Source organism: Ursus arctos, chromosome X (assembly GCF_023065955.2).
Source record: "Ursus arctos isolate Adak ecotype North America chromosome X, UrsArc2.0, whole genome shotgun sequence".
Taxonomy (NCBI): domain Eukaryota; kingdom Metazoa; phylum Chordata; class Mammalia; order Carnivora; family Ursidae; genus Ursus; species Ursus arctos.
This window is the reverse complement of record NC_079873.1, coordinates 2,279,306-2,298,777: the sequence shown is the minus strand read 5'-3', so window position 1 is coordinate 2,298,777 and position 19,472 is coordinate 2,279,306.

Below are 19,472 nucleotides of genomic sequence, written 5' to 3'. Positions count from 1 at the left end.
AACGTGATACGCCCACCAGCACCTGTACACACGTGCTCTTCCCCGGAGAGCGCACAACGCACCCATTTTTGCATGTCTGGTGGGCTCCCCTTTCATTGTCTGGTGCCTTAGAACTTGTTAGCTATCTTGGTGATGCCCCATGTCACGCTCGGAAGAGGTGGTCTGTTTCACTTGTCCTGTCTGTCTGCCCTTGACCATCATAGTAAGAGTTCCACTCATGTGTGTTGCATGAAGGAATATAGGAGATTTCTCCAAAGCAAAAAAGACCGCACATTTGCATGAGTCTCCCACGGCCGCTGAAACAAACTACCACTAACATGGAGGCTTAAAACAACCCAGCTTTTTATGCATTTAGAGTTCTAGAGGTCGGAAGTCTCACTAGTCTAAAATCCAGGTGTCAGCAAAGCTGGTTGCTTCTAGAAGATGTAGGGGGAATCCCTTTCCTGGCCTCTATATACTCTATACGTGATATGTTTTATATTATATATTGAATGTTACTTGTTGTATATTACCCATAGGTCTTAGAGCACATGCTCACAGCTTAGACACTTGGTTTTCTAACATAGAATAATAAATAAGAAAAAGTCTATGTTTTATACATTTTATATTACGTGTTATATATTAGAGATATGTTATATTAGAGATACATTATATTATGTTATGTTATATTAGAGATATTGCATATTACATTAGAGACATATTGTATTATATTATAGATATTGTATCTTATGTTAGAGATATATTATACTATATTATAGTAGAGATATACTGTATTAGAGATATATTATATTATAGATACATTGTATTCTATTGTATTATAGATAATGTATTTTATATTATAGGTATATATTATAGGTACATTATATAATAGATATACTTATTATATTATATTATAAATTTAGAGCATGTGATTACACACTTCATGGTAACATGTGGATTTCTGACATATAACTTTTTCTCAGATATACTGCCCTTTTCTTTCAAGTTAGCAAGCCCTAATTGTTGTCCCCTCAACATCTGGGGATAAAATACAAAGAGTTTCAGATTGTTTTATCTTCTTTTAAAAAAAAGAACCAGCCTCCATACTTGCATGTGTCTATGTTCCTACTCACAACTTGCAGACATAGTTTTATATATGCCATATGTAGACTTCTTCCTACCATATTTTATGCATATACCAACTACTGTACTTGTTACAACACTTGACACACGTCAAAAAACAAAGCAAAAAAAAATATGGTGTTAGGGATAAATTTCAATCATTTTATTCATGCAGTATATAATCATACGGCTTATTTTTCTTATTATTCCACTATTAAATTACTTGAGATGACTATAATAGAATTAAACTGGTATAATTTTACCCTTACCATGACTTGGTATACTTAATGTCAATCTCTGAGTGGCTTTACATATATATACATAGATATATATCTATATATACTTAAATATATATATTTAATTTATTATTACGTTTATATATAACTATACCTATAAAATTTTCTATATAGTATACAAAAATATATATACACATATGTATAGTATATATAATGCATATATACTTGTATATGTAGTCTATTTACTTCTGTATTTATATATAAATAAAAATTGTATATATAGTATATTCTATATGCATATATGTGTATCTATATACAGACATAGCTGTGCACGTATGTGTATTTACACATACGTATATAACAGAGTGGCTAGCTTTGTGCACTGGTCAAAACTTGAACTGCAAGTCTAATAAACACTGCTTCTGCCCTTTTGGGATGTGGGAACCGGAGAAAGTTCTTGAATCTCATGGTGACCCAATGTTCCCATGTGTTTGATGGAAATCATGCTAGGAGCTGTCCTCTGGTGGACGCGGGTGAGACACTTCTCCCCACACAGTCTTGGATGGGTTCCTACCTCTTTTGTCAGATTCCAGAGCAATCTCAGGTGGCTGAAACACGGGGCAAGAACTTTTACGTTGTAAAGGAAGATAAAAAAAGTGCAGATAATCAGTTTGAATTAATCACAACGTCAAACGCCTCCTTATAAATAATAGTTGAGGCCATCTGACACCTGCCAAGCGTGACAGGATCAATGAAGTGAATAGAAAAGTGGAATTTACTTGAGAGTGCACAGCAGTGAGATCAAAGGCACCACGCTACTCTTTATTCTTTGGAAACCAGACTCAACAACCTTCTGAAGAAAACATAATGAAACCCGAGGGAGAACAGGAATGGCTTTGTCCCCTCCAAAGACGAGGCTCCCTGTTGACCCCGGGTGCATTTCTGCCAGAGGCACGCAGGTTCAAGCAAGGGAAGCAAGAGAAAGGCTGCCCGATTTTCTAGATCGAGGTCAGACCTCTCTTTCAATGGGAAAGAGCACGCCTCTTCAGCTTGTTTCTATAACATGGACCCAGCACTGCACCTGATGCTTTGATAACCGATAAACAGGCACTGTGGGAGCAAACCTGGGGCCAGCAGGGACCAGAGGGAGAGAGCAGGCTCCTCACGCAGCAGACAGAGCAAGGCGGCAATGGCCAGGAAGATGAGGCTCCCCACGTCCAACGCTGGGAGCTCCCCATCATGGCGGCATCCATCTCTGAGGATCCATTCCCCAGGCCGACTTTGCCCGCCTAAAGGATTTCCTTTTTTTATTTTTTTTAAATAATTTTTTTATTATGTTATGTTAGTCACCATACAGTACATCCCTGGTTTTTGATGTGAAGTTCCATGATTCATTACTTGCGTATAACACCGAGTGCACCATGCAATACGTGCCCTCCTTACTACCCATCACCGGTCTATCCCATTCCCCCGCCCCCACCCTCTGAAGCCCTCAGTTTGTTTCCTAGAGTCCATAGTCTCTCATGCTTCATTCCCCCTTCTGTTTGCCCCCCTTTCTTTATCCCTTTCTTCTCCTACTGATCTTCCTACTTCTTATGTTCCATAAATGAGTGAAACCATATGATAATTGTCTTTCTCTGCTTGACTTATTTCACTTAGCATAGTCTCCTCCAGTCCCGTCCGTGTTGCAGCGAATGTTGAGAAATCATTCTTTCTGATGGCTGAGTAATATTCCATTGTATATATGGACAACATCTTGTTAATCCAGTAATCTGTTGAAGGGCATCTCGGCTCCTTCCATGATTTAGCTATTGTGGACAATGCTGCTATGAACATTGGGGTGCATATGGCCCTTCTCTTCACTACGTCTGTATCTTTGGGTAGTGCAATGGCTGGGTCATAGGGTAGCATCTACAGTATTTCTGTGTCCTCAGTGCTAGCCACTGAAGCACAAAATGGTCACGACCTGACCCCCCACCTGCAAGGAGGCAGGCGTCCGACGGTGAGCTAGGATGCACACTCCCCCGCATGCTCGACCCTCCTCCCCACACCCCAAGGATACCCTTCTTGCTACGAGGCTGCAGAGAATGAGCAACGTGGGAAGAGAAAACCTCTCTAAATCTCTGCCTTTCCAATCCCGGGAAACAACGGTCCCGGTGGTTCCTTCTCAAAGTCCTAGTTGGCCGAGACATGGAGGCAGCCCGAGTAAACACATTCACAAAAAAGCAGAGGAACAGAACTTTTTTTAATAATGAAAGGAAATTAAACCAAACCCACTAGTTATTAGTTTTACCCGTCTGCAGGAACTTAGCAGACGTTGACAGTCCCTTTTGGTGAAAAGCCAAGGAATTAGTAACTGCAATGCCGTTGGCTTCACAGTAAAAAAAAGGGGGGGGTATGGCATTCTTGATTAAGTGGTAATCTGCCTAACCCAGGCCCCAGAAATTCTGCTTCTAAGACTCACTCTGTACAATCAGAAGAGTAGTCTTTAGGCCACAAGACACAGATAAGAGAAGGCAACACCCCATGCAAGATGCCTGACATGCAGGGAACCCCACTAAAGCCTCTGCCCCTCTGCTCCCCCTCCGCTCGATCTGTATGATTCTTTTTTTTTTAATACTTTATTTATTCATTTGAGAGAGAGAGCAAGAATGCAAGGGCAGGGGGAGGGGCAGAGAGAGAAGGAGAAGCAGGATCCCCAATGAGCAGGGAGCCCAACGTGGGGCTCGATCCCAGGACCCTGAGATCATGACCTGAGCTGAAGGCAGATACTTAACCCACCGAGCCACCCAGGCGCCCCCATCTGAATGATTCTTATTTCTTCTTAGGGTCGAGCTGAGCTGAATTACTTCCACGGACAGTCCGTAACATATCCTGAGTCCAGGGTCTGCCCCCCCCCCCCCAAATTACCTGCTATTACAAGGACTCTGTGAAACTAAATCTCAGAAACGTTGACATTTGAGCGTTTGCTTCAGAGACATAAGTTTCTTTGCTACCCTGATACGTTTACAAATGAAGCACGTTTTATATTCAATAAAATAGCATTTTAACTTTGTAATTCAGCAAAATGGTTACAGATGTTATGAAGTGAGCCTTTGTATTTAAAATGCAGCTGGTGCAGCCACTCTGGAAACCAGTATGGAGGTTCCTCAAAAAGTTGAAAATACAGCTACCCTATGACCCAGCCATTGCACTACTGGGTATTTACCCCAAAGATACAGAGGTAGTGAGAAGAAGGGGCACATGCACCCCAATGTTCATAGCAGCATGGTCCACAATAGGCAAACTGTGGAAGGAGCCGAGATGCCCTTCAACAGATGAATGAGAAGATGTGGTCCATATACACAATGGAATGTTACTCAGCCATCAGAAGGAATGAAATGTTGCCATTTGCAACAATGTGGATGGAACTAGAGGGTATTAGCTAAGCGATATAAGGCAGTTAGAGAAAGACAATTACCATATGATCTCACTGGTATTTGGGATTTAAGAAACAAAACAGAACATAGAGAAGGGAGGGAAAACTGAATGGGAGGTCATCAGACAGGGAGACAAACCATAAGCGACTGTTAACTCTAGGAAACAAACTGAGGGCTGCTGGAGGGGAGAAGGTGGGGGGATAGGTAACGGGGTGATGGCATGAAGGAGGACACTTGATGTAATGAGCACTGGATGTTATATGCAACCGATGAATCACCGAACTCTACCTCTGAAACTGATAATATGCTATATGTTAACTAAATTGAATTTAAGTTAAAAATATAAAAAATAAAGCACAGCTCTGTTTTTTAACCATCCTTTGAAGGGTGCAATTTATGTATTTATCCAACTTTTCCGTGGTTTACAGAACTCAATACCAAAAGAAAGAAAATCCCACCATACTGATGCTTTCCGCATCCTACAAAAAAAAAAAATAAGTAATGACTTACTGACCTTTTCAAACAGCTATGTTTTGGTTGCAGTAACATATTTCAAAGAGGCAGTTTGTGGCAAACAACACACTCCCCGTGACAGTTGACCTCCAGGAAGTGTTTCCAACGTCTCCGACTCAGTCCTGGCAGGGGATGAGAAGGTCAGAAAAACACATCATAATATCACCGATGCCAAGGATTTGCAGCATTTCTGTGATCACTCTAGGAGAACTCTACCTCCCGTTATGCTTCCAAATGGCTCGTCTTGTGGGAGAGAATATGAAAACGCCAATCCGAACTGACTCGTGTAAACAAACAGAGCTCTTCTGCAGTAAGTGCCAAAGTCTGAGCTGGAAGCCCACAGCCCGTCTGCAAATGGGGCACAGGAGAAATCAGAGACTGCCATTAGGCATGGCACTCATCTGTCTTTCTTCCCGATACTGTTAGCTGGGGACATGGGCTTCGTCACTGTGAGGGTGTGGGTGCCTGGGAGCATGGCAGGAGAAATTCACCCAACAGATGAATCATATTCTCTCTCTGGGAACCACACAAAGCAAACAGCCTGACGCAGACTCTATTCCTTTCCTGGGGTTGCCGTAACAAAGAACCATGAACTGACTGGTTTGAAACCACAGAAACTCATCCTTCTCCAGCTCTGGAGACCAGAAGTCTGAGATCCAGACGGGGCAGGACCCCTGAGATCCAGGTGGGGCAGGACTGCTGAGATCCAGGTGGCTCAGAACTGTGCTCCCACCCAAGGATCCAGGGGAGGGTCCTTCCTGCCTCTTCCAGCTTCTGGAGCTCCAGGCGTACCTGGGCTTGTGGCCACGTCCTTCCCATCTCTGCCTCCATCTTCACATGGCTTCTCCTCTGTGTCTCCTCTTCTGTCTCCCACAAGGACACCTGCCATTGGATTTAGGGCCTAATCCAGGAAGACGTCATCTTAAGATCTTTAACCACATCTGTAAAGACCCTATTTCCAAATAAGTTCCCATTTATAGGTTTTGGGATATTTGGGGGAGCCAGCATTCAACCCTGTCCATGGACCAAGACATAGAGCCTAGGTTTCTAGAACTATACGTGCACTTAATTTCCTCTGTGAGCTTGGGCTCACACCACCCACTTTCCAAGCTTTATTTTCTTTGGTATATTATGAGGCTCAGGCCAACCGATGTCCACACTTCTTTCCAGATTCATGGTTTGATTTCCTTTCTGTGTTTCCACTGAAACTTCAGATTAGAGTGGCCATGTAAAGAATGGTCATTGGAACTAATTTATTATAAGTCTAAATTGGCAACAGATGAACATATATACCACACCTGTTCAGATAAGAAAGGTGTGTGAACATTCACCAGCAGAGCCTCATTCTAATTCAAAACAAACACCACATATTTCAAGGCAGTAACTTAAGAGTTCCCCAAAAGAAACTAATCAATAAGAAATGTAGAGTAATAGGTCTACCCACTTATTGACCTTTGCGGTGACAGCCCTGTTTCAGTTTATGCCTCCGTATAATGGACCCAACTGTCTTTTTTCTTCATGGGAAGGTTCTACGAGCAAGGTGGAAGATTCTTTGTAAAGCAATATATGGTGGATACACGTTAAATATTTACATATATATTCATGATGGTTAATTTTATGTGTCAACTTGAGTACCCAGAATTAAACACTACTTCCAAGTGTCTCCGTGAGGGATGAGATTGGCATTTGAATCAGTAGACAGACTGAAGCAGATTCCCTTCCCCAGTGTGTGCAGGCCTCATCTAATCAGTTGAGAGCTTGAATAGAACAACGTGGCGAAAGGAGAATTTGCCCCTACTCTTCTTTTTTTGTGCCTCACTGTTGACTGGGATATCTCGTCTCATCTTCTTCTGCCCTGAAACTCAGGTTAGCACCATTGGTCCCCCAGTTCTCAGGCCTTTGGACTGGATTGGATGACAGCACCAACGTTCCCAGGTCTTGCAGAGGCTGGACTGTGGGACTCCTTGGCCTCCAGAGTCACATGAGCCAATTCCTCATAATTAATCTCTGTCTCCCATCCTCTCTCTCCCTCTCTCCCCAACTCACGTGGATGCATGCACTGATACAAATCATGGCCTAGGGTATATCTTTCGAATCAATGCATCCCATACTCAAAAACCTCACACCCACAGACCTCCTAAATTGGGGGCATGGTCATTACAGAGCTTCCCATAAAATTCCTCCCCATTTTCCCAGGCCCATCTTCACATACATTTCCAGTAGCAGCCACTGATAGGCACCGTCCTGGTTTACTTTCTACCCTCCCTCATGCACCGTGTCCAAATGTCGGTGCCCAGACTCGTGTCCTCATCTCTCCCTCTGGCCTTGGCTGAAAACCTCAGATCACATCAGCAACTTTCTCCTCTGAATCCTTACAACGCTTATATCGGCACCGTGAAATCAGCACAGACATAGCTATGGTGCCGCTCACTGACTTACATAAGTCTTGAGCCTATCTTCTGCCCTTTTTATTTGGGACAGCATCAAAATCCTCTTCCCTACATCATAACCGAGCCAGGAATACAGATGGCTATGGTGGGGATCAATCCATCACTTAGAAGTCTAAGCTAACGGCAATTAGGTCCTCAAAATAATCATTCATATGTCAGGCAGTCCTGATATTTAAAGCCTAACCCTATATCATTCCATTTCATGCATGCTTTGTCACTCAATTGGGAACATTCCCCCGGGAAATTAACTAAGCTTGTTTATTTTGAAATTGGAGACTTGGAAAACCCAGGGTTATATTTTTTATGCTATGAAACGTCTATCGTCAGACTTCTGCCTGTTCACACAAATAAACTGTTCCTTATAATTACAAAGATGTCTAATTCATTATTCTATTTTTCTCCCCATTTCTTCCATGATAGGTTATGCTTTCAAAACACTTACATCCCTCATCACATACATTCGATTATTTTCTTGAAGTTAGAGACTAGACCTTCCCATATCCTGCAGCTTTAACCCAGAACCTAACACAATACCTACTGGGGACAGAAACAAAATGTTTTATTTAAATCATTAAGTACTCTTTTATGCAGAACAAAACAAAACAAAAAACACTAAATGGGAAAAAGAACTACAAATATCCTATATGATCCCACCACCCTTAAGTCTAGATTCAACATCTGTAAAATTGAAGGTGATTCATCCTCAAAAAAATGGTATTCAAATGGATTTCATTTTCATTCGACATTTGTTGAATGCTAAAAATGAATGAGACATGAGAGAGATCATTTTTGAATTATTGGGAACAGCTAAAATCATCCTATAAGGGTCAACTCCTAATTAGAATGCATATTCCCGGGAAAATGGGAAGAAAGATGTTTGTGTGGAGAACTGTTCCAGAATTATCATATAAAACCAACGGGGAAATAAAGGCAGGAGCCTATATAGAAAATGAAAGGAGGCATATAAAATTAGACATCTAGATACCTAAATATAGTCATAGATGCCTTAAAATGTTGCACATTCATGGGTTTGAGAAGAGCCTGCTTAATGCTTAGATACCTATGTGAATAAGCAATGATGGAGAATGTGCTTTTCTCATTCAATTATATGGGATTATCGGACAGGTTTGACAAAGGGTGGTTTCTTTCCTTTTGATGTATACTGTTGAATACCGACTGCTTTGTAAGGATTCAGAGGAGAAAGTTGCTAATGTGATCTGAGGTTTTCAGCCAAGGCCAGAGGGAGACATGAGGACACGAGTCTGGGCACCGACATTTGGACACAGTGCATGAGGCAGGGTAGAAAGTAAAGCAGGATGGTGCCTATCAGTGGCTGCTACCGGAAATGTATGTGAAGATGGGCCAGGGAAAATGGGGAGGAATTTTATGGGAAGCTCTGTAATGACCGTGCCCCCTCTTAATATTCCCTGTGCACCAGGATGCCTGGACAGCAAAATCACACTGAGTAATTAAGCCAGAGCAAAGACACCTCCAGGAGGATTTGGAACCCAGTCATTGGTTGAAATGTTAGCTGATGGGCTGGTTTTTTCTTCCTCTATGACAAAGGTTTTCACTTCAACTCTTGCTAGAATGAAGCTTCTCCATTGTCTCCCAAGAACAATTATTGAGGACACTCGTAGGTGCAAGGAAACAGAGACCCCAAAATACTCCAAGAGGCAGATCACGGGGTCAAACACCACTCTGGGGTCAAGCAAGACAATGGTGGAACTGCCATGCTAGGATTGACCCACCTCGAGGTCAATCTTAAGCAGACCCATTTCCACTATTGGGGTAATGTCCACACTGGACAAGGCTGAAAGCACAAGAAACCAGGGTCTGGAAACCTATGTGGTCCTACTTAGCCCTGTGAACCCAGAGGGGACCAGAGACTCACACAGACCCAGCACTTTCTGCAACTTCGCTGTAAAGAGATAGATGTTCAAGTCCAGGAGAAGGATGGTCTTTCTGGCTCAAAGCATCAAGGTTCAGGGTTGAATTGGAGAAAAGTCTGAGGTCCATGAGTTTCATCCAAAGACCTGAAGTCCTGTGCCTCATGCATGTGCGATCACAAGGACATCTTGGAAAGTTGTCCTCATGCTCTACGTGTTGATTTCAATTATTGGGTTATTTGAGAGCGTGTCTTTGTTCTATGAAATACACTGAAGTATTTGGGAGGAAGTGGGTACCATGTCTCCTCCTTACTATTAGATGGTTCAGAAGAAATTGTATGGTGGTGTGTGTGTGTGCGTACACATACAAAGCCTAGACAAGATTTTGGTGGCACCCATATTGTTTAACACTTTAGTACATTTTATTTGGGGGGACCACCTTATTTTATTTATATGGGCAATGCTCACGTTGTGCGGGTTGCCTTAATATCTAGCAATATTGCATCCACCAAGAACCTAGAATTTTCTGAGCACCCTCCACCTACAAATCCAATCTGTCCTTATGGGGTCTTGGTCTTTCCAATTTCAGGAAGAATTTTTGCACAAGTACAACGGTCCCACCCTAAAGAACATTTAGCCCATACATTAACACAAACTACCTCTCTTCACATTGGTGATATACTCACTTGGGCAATTCAGCATTAAAAGAAGGAGAAAAGACTATAGAAGAGCTCTATTAAAATGGGTCTTTAATAATAAATGCCATTTTCCTAAAGAAAGAAGCTTCATTATGTTTCCATCATGACCGTTTAAAGAGAAATCATTTTAAATATAAATTTCTAATTTCCCTACGGTTCTGTTTTCTAATATTGCGTCCCCATGTGAAATAGCCTTCCGCTATCTGGGGTTTTTTTTCCCCCTGTTTCAATTCTGTGAGCAAAGGTAACCATGTTCTTCCAGAGAAAGTTTCAGTCCGCATATAATGAGCTTGTAGCTTTTACCATACACAAAATTATATAACCGTTGGCTAATTTCCTTTTTTTTCCCCAAATGCTGTTAATTTTTTTTTTAAGCTGAGGGAAAGAATTTCTGTAGAAAGTTTCAAAGAGCGCTGAGTGCATTAAAAAGTAAAATTTCTCAAAATCATTAGCCATCAAGAAAATTCAAATCAAAACCACACTGAGATACCACCTTACGCCAGTTAGAATGGCAAAAATAGACAAGGCAAGAAACAACAATTGTTGGAGAGGATGTGGAGAAAGGGGATCCCTCCTACATTGTTGGTGGGAATGCAAGTTGGTACAGCCACTCTGGAAAACAGTGTGGAGGTCCCTTAAAAAGTTAAAAATTGAGCTACCCTATGATCCAGCCATTGCACTACTGGGTATTTACCCCAAAGATACAGACGTAGTGAAGAGAAGGGCCATATGCACCCAAATGTTCATAGCAGCAATGTCCACAATAGCTAAATTGTGGAAGGAGCCGAGATGCCCTTCAACAGATGACTGGATTAAGAAGTTGTGGTCCATATATACAATGGAATATTACTCAGCTATCAGAAAGAACGAGTTCTCAACATTTGCTACAACATGGACAGCACTGGAGGAGATAATGCTAAGTGAAATAAGTCAAGCAGAGAAAGACAACTATCATATGATTTCTCTCATCTATGGAACATAAGAACTAGGAAGATCGGTAGGGGAAGAAAGGGATAAAGAAAGGGGGGGTAATCAGAAGGGGGAATGAACCATGAGAGACTATGGACTATGAGAAACAAACTGAGGACTTCAGAGGGGAGGGGGGTGGGGGAATTGGATAGACCAGTGATGGGTAGTAAGGAGGGCACGTATTGCATGGTGCACTGGGTGTTATACACAACTAATGAATCATCGAGCCTTACATCGGAAACCGGGGATGTACTGTATGGTGACTAACATAATATAATAAAAAATCATTTAAAAAAAATAAAATAAAAAGTAAAATTTCAAAACCGGTTTCTACATAATCAGAATTTTTTTTAAATTATAATAATATTTTTATTATATTATGTTAGTCACCATACATTTTTAATACACCAAATCACGCTGTCTTATTTTCTACAAGGTTGCTTTTCTTATGGAAAAAAAGGAAGAAAGAAAATGCTTCTGATATTGAACTGTCTAAATTCCAGGAAAGGGAGAACAGATTGCCAAATTTTTGCCGTTTTAGAGATTATCATTTTGTACAGGGTTTCAGCCTTTAGAGAAAGTCATGTTTGATGCCCTTTCTCACCTATAAAACTTTAGAAATTAGCCTTTCTGGTCATTTCCCAAAACATCTGTCCAAGTTGTCACAGATAAAATATCCGTCTGGCTTTGAAGGTTGGCCCTGGGTCCTGGACTAACAGGATGGACTGAGGCATAATTTAAATAACCAGACACAGGCTGAAGAGCCCATAGGCTTGTCCTCTTAATTTGTTGGCGTTGCCTGAAGCCACAGTGCCTTTGATGTTGACATCTGGCCTCACACTTCCTTTTTCCTTCTTCCAATTTTCTGGCAAGTCTTGTAGAATAACCCTGCTGAGCCCCATACATATTTTTTCCCAACCTGTATGTACAAGTAAAGCAAGTTCGGGGTGCCTGGGTGGCTCAGTCGTTAAGCATCTGCCTTCGGCTCAGGGCGTGATCCCGGCGTTCTGGGATCGAGCCCCGCATCAGGCTCCTCTGCTGGGAGCCTGCTTCTTCCTCTCCCACTCCCCCTGCTTGTGTTCCCTCTCTCGCTGGCTGTCTCTGTCAAATAAATAAATAAAATCTTTAAAAAAAAAAAAAAAAGCAAGTTCAATCGGGCCAATGACGTACCCAGCGTCAGCGGAGCTGATGCGAACGTAACCCTCTGTGTCATTGGCTGTGGTCTCTCCGGAGTGAATTTCCTTTGTCCCCTCAACCCAACTGTCTTCAGCACAGATGTGGGCTGTCCCTTGTTTTTAAGAGAAGTGAACAAAAAGATGCTCTTTTTCCATATTTAGAACCCAGATGTCCAACGACAGATGAATGGATAAAGAAGAGGTGGTCCATATAGACAATGGGATATTACTCAGCCACCGGAAAGAATGAAATCTTGCCATTTGCAACGACTTGGATGGAAGTAGAGAGTATTACGCTAAGTGAAAGAAGTCAGCCAGAGAAAGACAAATACCATATGATTTCACTCATATGGAATTAAACGGAATTTAAGAAATAAAACAGATGAACATAGGGGAAGGGAGGGAAAAATAAAACAACACAAAAACATAGAGAGAGGCAAACCATAAGAGACTTTAACCATAGGAAACAAATAGGGCTGCTGGAGGGGAGGTGGGTGGGGAGATGGGGTAACTGGGTGGTGGGCATTAACGAGCACTGGGTGTTATATATTTACTGATGAATCACTAAATTCTGCTTCTGAAACTAATAATACACTATATGTTAATTCAATTGAATTTAAATAACAAAAATTTTTAAATGATGCTCTTGTTCCTTCTAAGAAATCAAGAGATCCAGACTCTCCAAATATCCTCACTCCCCATCAAAGTTGCTGCTGGGGGAGTAGACCCCAGTGTAACTGAAGGAACATCTTGACAGCCCAAAAGGATGGGAAATCCAGCCCACGCTCATGAAGGTTACCAGCAAGGAACTGAACACCAGGGGCTGCAAAATCCAAGTTCGTACCTTGGAAAGGTGAAAACAGTAAACTACTAGGGCTAATTGAGTAAGAAATGAAAAACAAAATGAGGGGAAAATTGGCTTCATGAGGGAAAAATGTTACTGGCGAGGTTGGGGGTGGGAGAATTGAAATAAAAATCCCTTTCCTGGAATCGTATAGACAATTAATACAGTCCTCTTTTTATTTGGCAATGGAGACCTCCAGACTGTTATTTTCTTCAATTCTAAGCCTTTTTCAAATGGAAATTGAAGCTCCCTTGGAGGTATTAATAGCCAACAGTATGAAATATATAGAATATTTGCAGTCTCTCTATTTGCAAAATCTGAATTAAAATTCCTTTTAATATTCTTGGAAGACTCATGAGACGGGTTGTAGGGTTTACAGAAAGTGAGGTTTTATGAAGTGGTTCAGATTTTCACTCCCCGTGGAAAATGGTGGCTTAGTATTTGATTTTACTCCGTTTTTAATCTGGGGATGCAGGCAATTTGCTACGAAAAGAGAAGGAAGAGGACATTAGCTTCTGCTTGCCTGCAATGCCAGTGAGCATTCCTGTCTCGGCACCTTTGGAATTAGGGTAGATCGCACCTCCTGGGTCATGTTCAAATGCAAATGTAGAGATTTCAGAATCTGAAATCCCAAGGCTCGTGGAAGATCTGAGATAGCCTATAAATACCTCTTTACAAGCCATTTTACGAGCAGTTTTATTCAGTGTTGGGGAAGCCAGTTATTTCACGTGGCTCACCCAAATTCTGATTTAAACTCAACCATCATATTGTAGTTGTTGACACCTTAATGGTTGAAACCACTGGCTGTGAGGGTCTGAAATCAACATGGACTGAGCAAAGGAGGGATAGGTCAATGCAGTGTCCTTGCCATGTGTGTGACCTGGCCATTGTCTTAAGTTCCTCATCTTTTGCCACTTTCAGTCCAAAGCCCCCTTCCAAATCAAATTTGCTAAGGGTCCTGGTAGCTCTGAGTGTGCTCCCAGGAGAAGTCCCCAGCTGTGCTCCCAGGGAGGTCTCCAGCTGTGCTCCCAGGGGAAGTCCCCAGGTGTGCTCCCAGAGGAGGTCTCCAGGTGTGCTCAGGGGAGGTCTCCAGGTGTGTTCCCAGGGGAGGTCTCCAGCTGCGCTCCCAGGGGAAGTCCCCAGCTGTGCTCCCAGGGGAGGTCTCCAGGTATACTCACTGTTCCAACCACCCCAGGCTCAGAGCTCCTTCTAGAAAGGTCACTGTTTGCCAGATATACCTCCTTCCACCAGCTCAAGAGCCTTGCCAAGTCATGAACATCCTCATGGCACTGACTAAACGTGTAGGAAAGCAGGCGAGCTTTTGTTACATGCTTGGAGACCTCCCCTGGGAGCACACCTGGGGTCTCCCCTGGGAGCATAGCTGGGGACCTTCCCTGGGAGCACATCATCATCCAGCATTTGAAATGATCATTACATCTTACCAACACCTCATCCTATCTGACCTTGACAACCACAAAATTCAACATTAGTATGGCCATGTGCAGAAAACACCAAACTCTGGAGACGGCTGTCCTCAGCACAGCTATCTTGGAAGGATGGTCACTGGCTGACATCTCACTCAGCTTCGGTTGACGTACATTCTACCTGGGAGAAATTGAAGGCATCCAAACAATTGTTAATATGAAGCAAAACGTGAATACTGATCTGAGTGACACTGAAGAATGAGAGTATATTCACATCATGCCCCCGCACGAGAATCCGTGTAAGTGAGCCTTCATGCCGTATTGCCCCCAAAAAATCCCTGTGAAACACGATGAAATTCAAGATCACTCATGTCTACACTGATTTAACTGCCTGCGGTTCTCAATATCACTGTCAGAGAGAATGTGGAACACAAGTGCGAATCCTGTTGGCACAAGGGCTCTGGATGCATTGAAACCCCTGCTTAAGAGGAGCTCAAATTGCTGCTTTGGTTGCCCAGTGCCACTGGGTCAGAGACACACAGGTATTAAAGCAAGAAGAAACATTCATTCTTCATGTGGGACCATGTGAATGTCACACAGTGGTTTCATTGACAGGTGGGATGGAACCAGCATTTTACAGCCTTCTTGAGACTCCCATAGAAAGACTGGGAGTAAAGACCCTCCTTACACAAGCAACCTCTAAAAGCACCCCATCAGAAGGGCTTGGCAGGGAGAAGAGGGGAACACCCACAGGACCCTTGGGTTGCCCACACACCCGAGCCAATGGCCAGGTGCAGGCTGGGCAAGGAGAGGCTTTCTCATCTCCCTGCAAAGTAATGTTCAATATTCATGGTGTGTTCTCTTTCTACTGATTCTACAACCAAGACACAACTCATAGCAGATACATGCTCTGGAACGGTGAGCTGGCTAACCAATGCCACCATAGAGAGTAGGGTTGCAGAAAGGATGAATACCCACCATGTGCATCAACATGGATGGAGCTGGAGGGGATTATGCTAAGTGAAATAAATCAAGCAGAGAAAGACAATTATCATATGGTTTCACTCATATGTGGAACGTAAGGAATAGCACTGAGGACAATAGGGGAAGGCAGGGAAATCTGAAGGGGGAGAAATCAGAAAGGGAGACAAATCAGAGAGACTATGGACCCCAGGCAACAGACTGAGGGTTTTAGAGGGGAGGGGGGAGGGGGAGGGGTGAGCCTGGGTGATGGGTGTTGACAAGGGCATGTGTTGTGATGAGCACTGGGTGTTTTACACAACTAATGAATCATGAAACACTACATCAAAAACGATGTACTATTCAGTGGCTCACTGAACGTAATAAAAAAAGCTGTCAGAAATTTGAAAGGAAATAAAATTATTTTTAATAATGGAAAAAAAAAGAAAGTAGGGTTGCAAGTGTAGTGAGGCTGTTTTCACTAAGATACAGTTGGGGCTGAGTTGTGTCCTCCCCCTCAAAAATATACGTAAGTCTCCTCACCCCCTGGTACCTCAGAACGTGACCTTCTTTGGAGATAGGGTCTTTATAGGGTAATCAAGTCGAAAGGAGGCCATTAGGGTGGGCCCTATTCTAATATGGTCGGCATCCTTAAAAATGGGATATTTGGACACAGAGAAAGAAGATGGTGTGAAGATACAAGGACCATGCTCTCAGAAAGTCAAGGAGCATCGGAGGCCACCAGAAACTACAGACGCCTGGAACAGATCCTCTCTCATGGACCTTGGAAGGAACCAGCTCTGTGAACACCTTGATCTTGAACTTCCTGCCCGAAGAATGAATGCCTGAGAATCAATGTGTGCTATTTAAGCCACCCAGCTTAGGTTCCTCTGTATGGCAACCGTAGAAAATGAACACAGAAACCCAAGTAAGTAGATGGCTCCCCACAGAAACACAGTTCCGTGAAACCGGTTAGCAGTGATGCCAAGCAACGCGGAACACTAGCTTCATCCTGAGGACAAGCTGACCAGCTGTTGCAACAGGAATTCCCAGAATCCGGAGGTCTAACAAGGAGGGAATGGCCCAGAGTACAAGAGCATGGTCTCCACTAAAAACCGAGTCATGCCAACAACTCCTTGAGTTTCCAATCCATGGCAAATCTCTAGGTGTTGGAAGTTGCCCCGGCTAATGAACACCGGGAGCTTATGGGCAAACAAACCCACACACTTGCCCATCATGAAGGAAAAGCGTAGTTGGTGTGCTCCGTATCCGTCAGAGTCGCAGAGAAGCCTCCAACAACCAGAAGTATGGCTCATCTTGAAAGGTTGTACTTCTCCATGACAAGTTCTCCAATTCCACCTGCCTGTAAGAGCTGGTTCTGCATATACCACCGAATTGTTGGGTGATCATAATATCTGACAATTTAATTGAGTGCTTTCAACACATGGAAGCCACTGTACGAGCTAGCTGTATTATCTCATTTAACTCCCGTGAATGCTTTGATCTAACAGACAGGCTAGTCTTCAGATGTCTGTACATCTTTCTACACTTATGTGCTTCTAAGTGCCATGGATTTAAAATCAGCATTGTATGAAAGGGGAGCTAATTCAACAGGGCTTTTGAAATTGTTTTTCATCAATGTGTCTCCTGTGCTTGACTTTGTCTCTTTCTGTTATTTTCAAATACCTGCCTTGGGTCTCAAAAGCTAATTTCACTTCTTTGGAGTGGATTCTTTCTAAACAAACAGCTCCGGTGGTTCCCACATCTCTCATTTTCTGACAATCAGCTTCCCCACCCCACCCCTGTCCTCGTTGAAATCATTCAGGCATTATTTAGGTCATGCACTTGTATAAATGATCACACAATCGTTGCCTGATGTGGGGGCTTCAGAGATGTCTGTCCCACAGGGTAAGTCGTTTGAGCCCGAAGGCCACCAAGTGATGAATGGTTTCTGAGGTTGATAGATGTGCAGGGAATGGAACCCATAACCCCAAGACCTCGGACTCTGCATTGTTCAATAAGCATACACACCATGAATTCCTCCTTCGTGTTCAGATCACATTGTCAATATAAGTCCATAGGTGTCTCCCTCCATGTGCACTTGTCCTCGTATAATAAAGCACAAATTCATGCACACGAGTTGACTAGGAGAGCCGAAGAAAAGGTAATTTCTGTGAATTCCTTCTGTGGCTAAGCTTGAAATCGATCAAGTGCATTGTGTAATACAAAGGGAAAGAATGAGGATAAATATAAAACCACTTTGCTACTCTCATGAGTGAGCAATGATAAAAGGAAATGTTGGGAGCACCTGCTTCTTCCTAGTAGATATTTACTCAAGGCCACTTGGTGCATCACTGAGGCGAGGGACAGAAAGACCAGAGTACAGGTAGACTGGAAAGCTAGCTACCCCAGCACCAGCTACAAAGCACATCAGTGACTTTCCTTCGGTTGTTTGGTCAAATAACATGATGCCACATTACTAAGAAACTACCTTGGTTGCTTTTATCAAAAGAACCTCAGCATTAGCATTTGCCTACTCAAGCTTTTATATCTCAATGAAACATCCAGGACAGATCTAAAAAAGAAGTAAATTTTTGTTTTAAGACATGGGGGCTTGGGGGACATTTGTTACAGGAGCTTAACTCAGCCTAAGCTAACAGATACAATATTTAATAAGTAGCACTTATATAGAGAAATTCCTATGCCCCGAAGAATGCCGTGGAAGAAACGTGTTGATTTTTTCTCTTATTTCAAGGCATAAATAGGATCTTGCACCAGTCTACAATTCCATTATTCAGAACTACTGGAAAGACCACCCTCTCCCTTTGAATTACACACACACACACACACACATACACACACACACACACAGTAAACTGCCTGGCAGTAACCATTTCTGCCAATCTGCAATTTCTTAAGCAAGTGGTGTTGAATGGACATATGATTAAATCAAGCAATGATGCGTTCAACAGCCAATAATTCACACAAAATCAATATGGAGCCTGCCTGGGGCGGGGGAGGGGTAAATCACCACCGTCCTTATTCATGTGGATTAAGTGAGTCTCAGAGTAATAAAAATATAACAAGACTCTTACCCGTTAGTCTGGGTCTACAAATTGATGTATGCAGAAATATACCAAAGAGAAAAGCACAGGAACAAACTCCATGCCCATTACTTCAGTGCAAAAGATAGGTAAATAGATCACATTCCTTATTTCAAGGGACAGCTGGATAGGAGGGAATCGTGATGACGATAAGATCAGGGATTTTATCTCGATTTATCCACTCACCTCAACTGTGCATGTAATATTTCGAGGCATTAAAAGGGAGAGTATATTCTTATCAGGATGAATGCATTTGATTTGCAAAAACAAGAAAATGACTCCAACCTCATGAGATCGTCAAGAAAATGAAACTTAAAAGAGATGAAGAATGCCTTATATGATAAGCCATTCTAGAAAATTCTATTGTACCTCTTTGTCCTTGAGTTCAGGGACTCATAAACAGTTTTGCCTTCACATCGCCCAATGAGCAATTTGGTTATATCTTTCATAAACCAGGAAAATTTACTCAAAGCATATACTAAATTGACAGATGAGAAAATAGAGCAAAGGACTTCCCATCAATTCCTCACCATCGCTCTTTCCGTGGGTGGGTTATAAGAGACACACAACCCCAAATGGGCTCCATCTTTCTTCATTCATTATCTGGGGCTGCAAGAAAGCCAAGTCTTCAGACAATGAGCTCTTTGCAGCACACACGTGTCCTATGCATTCAGATTGGAAGTTTCTCCT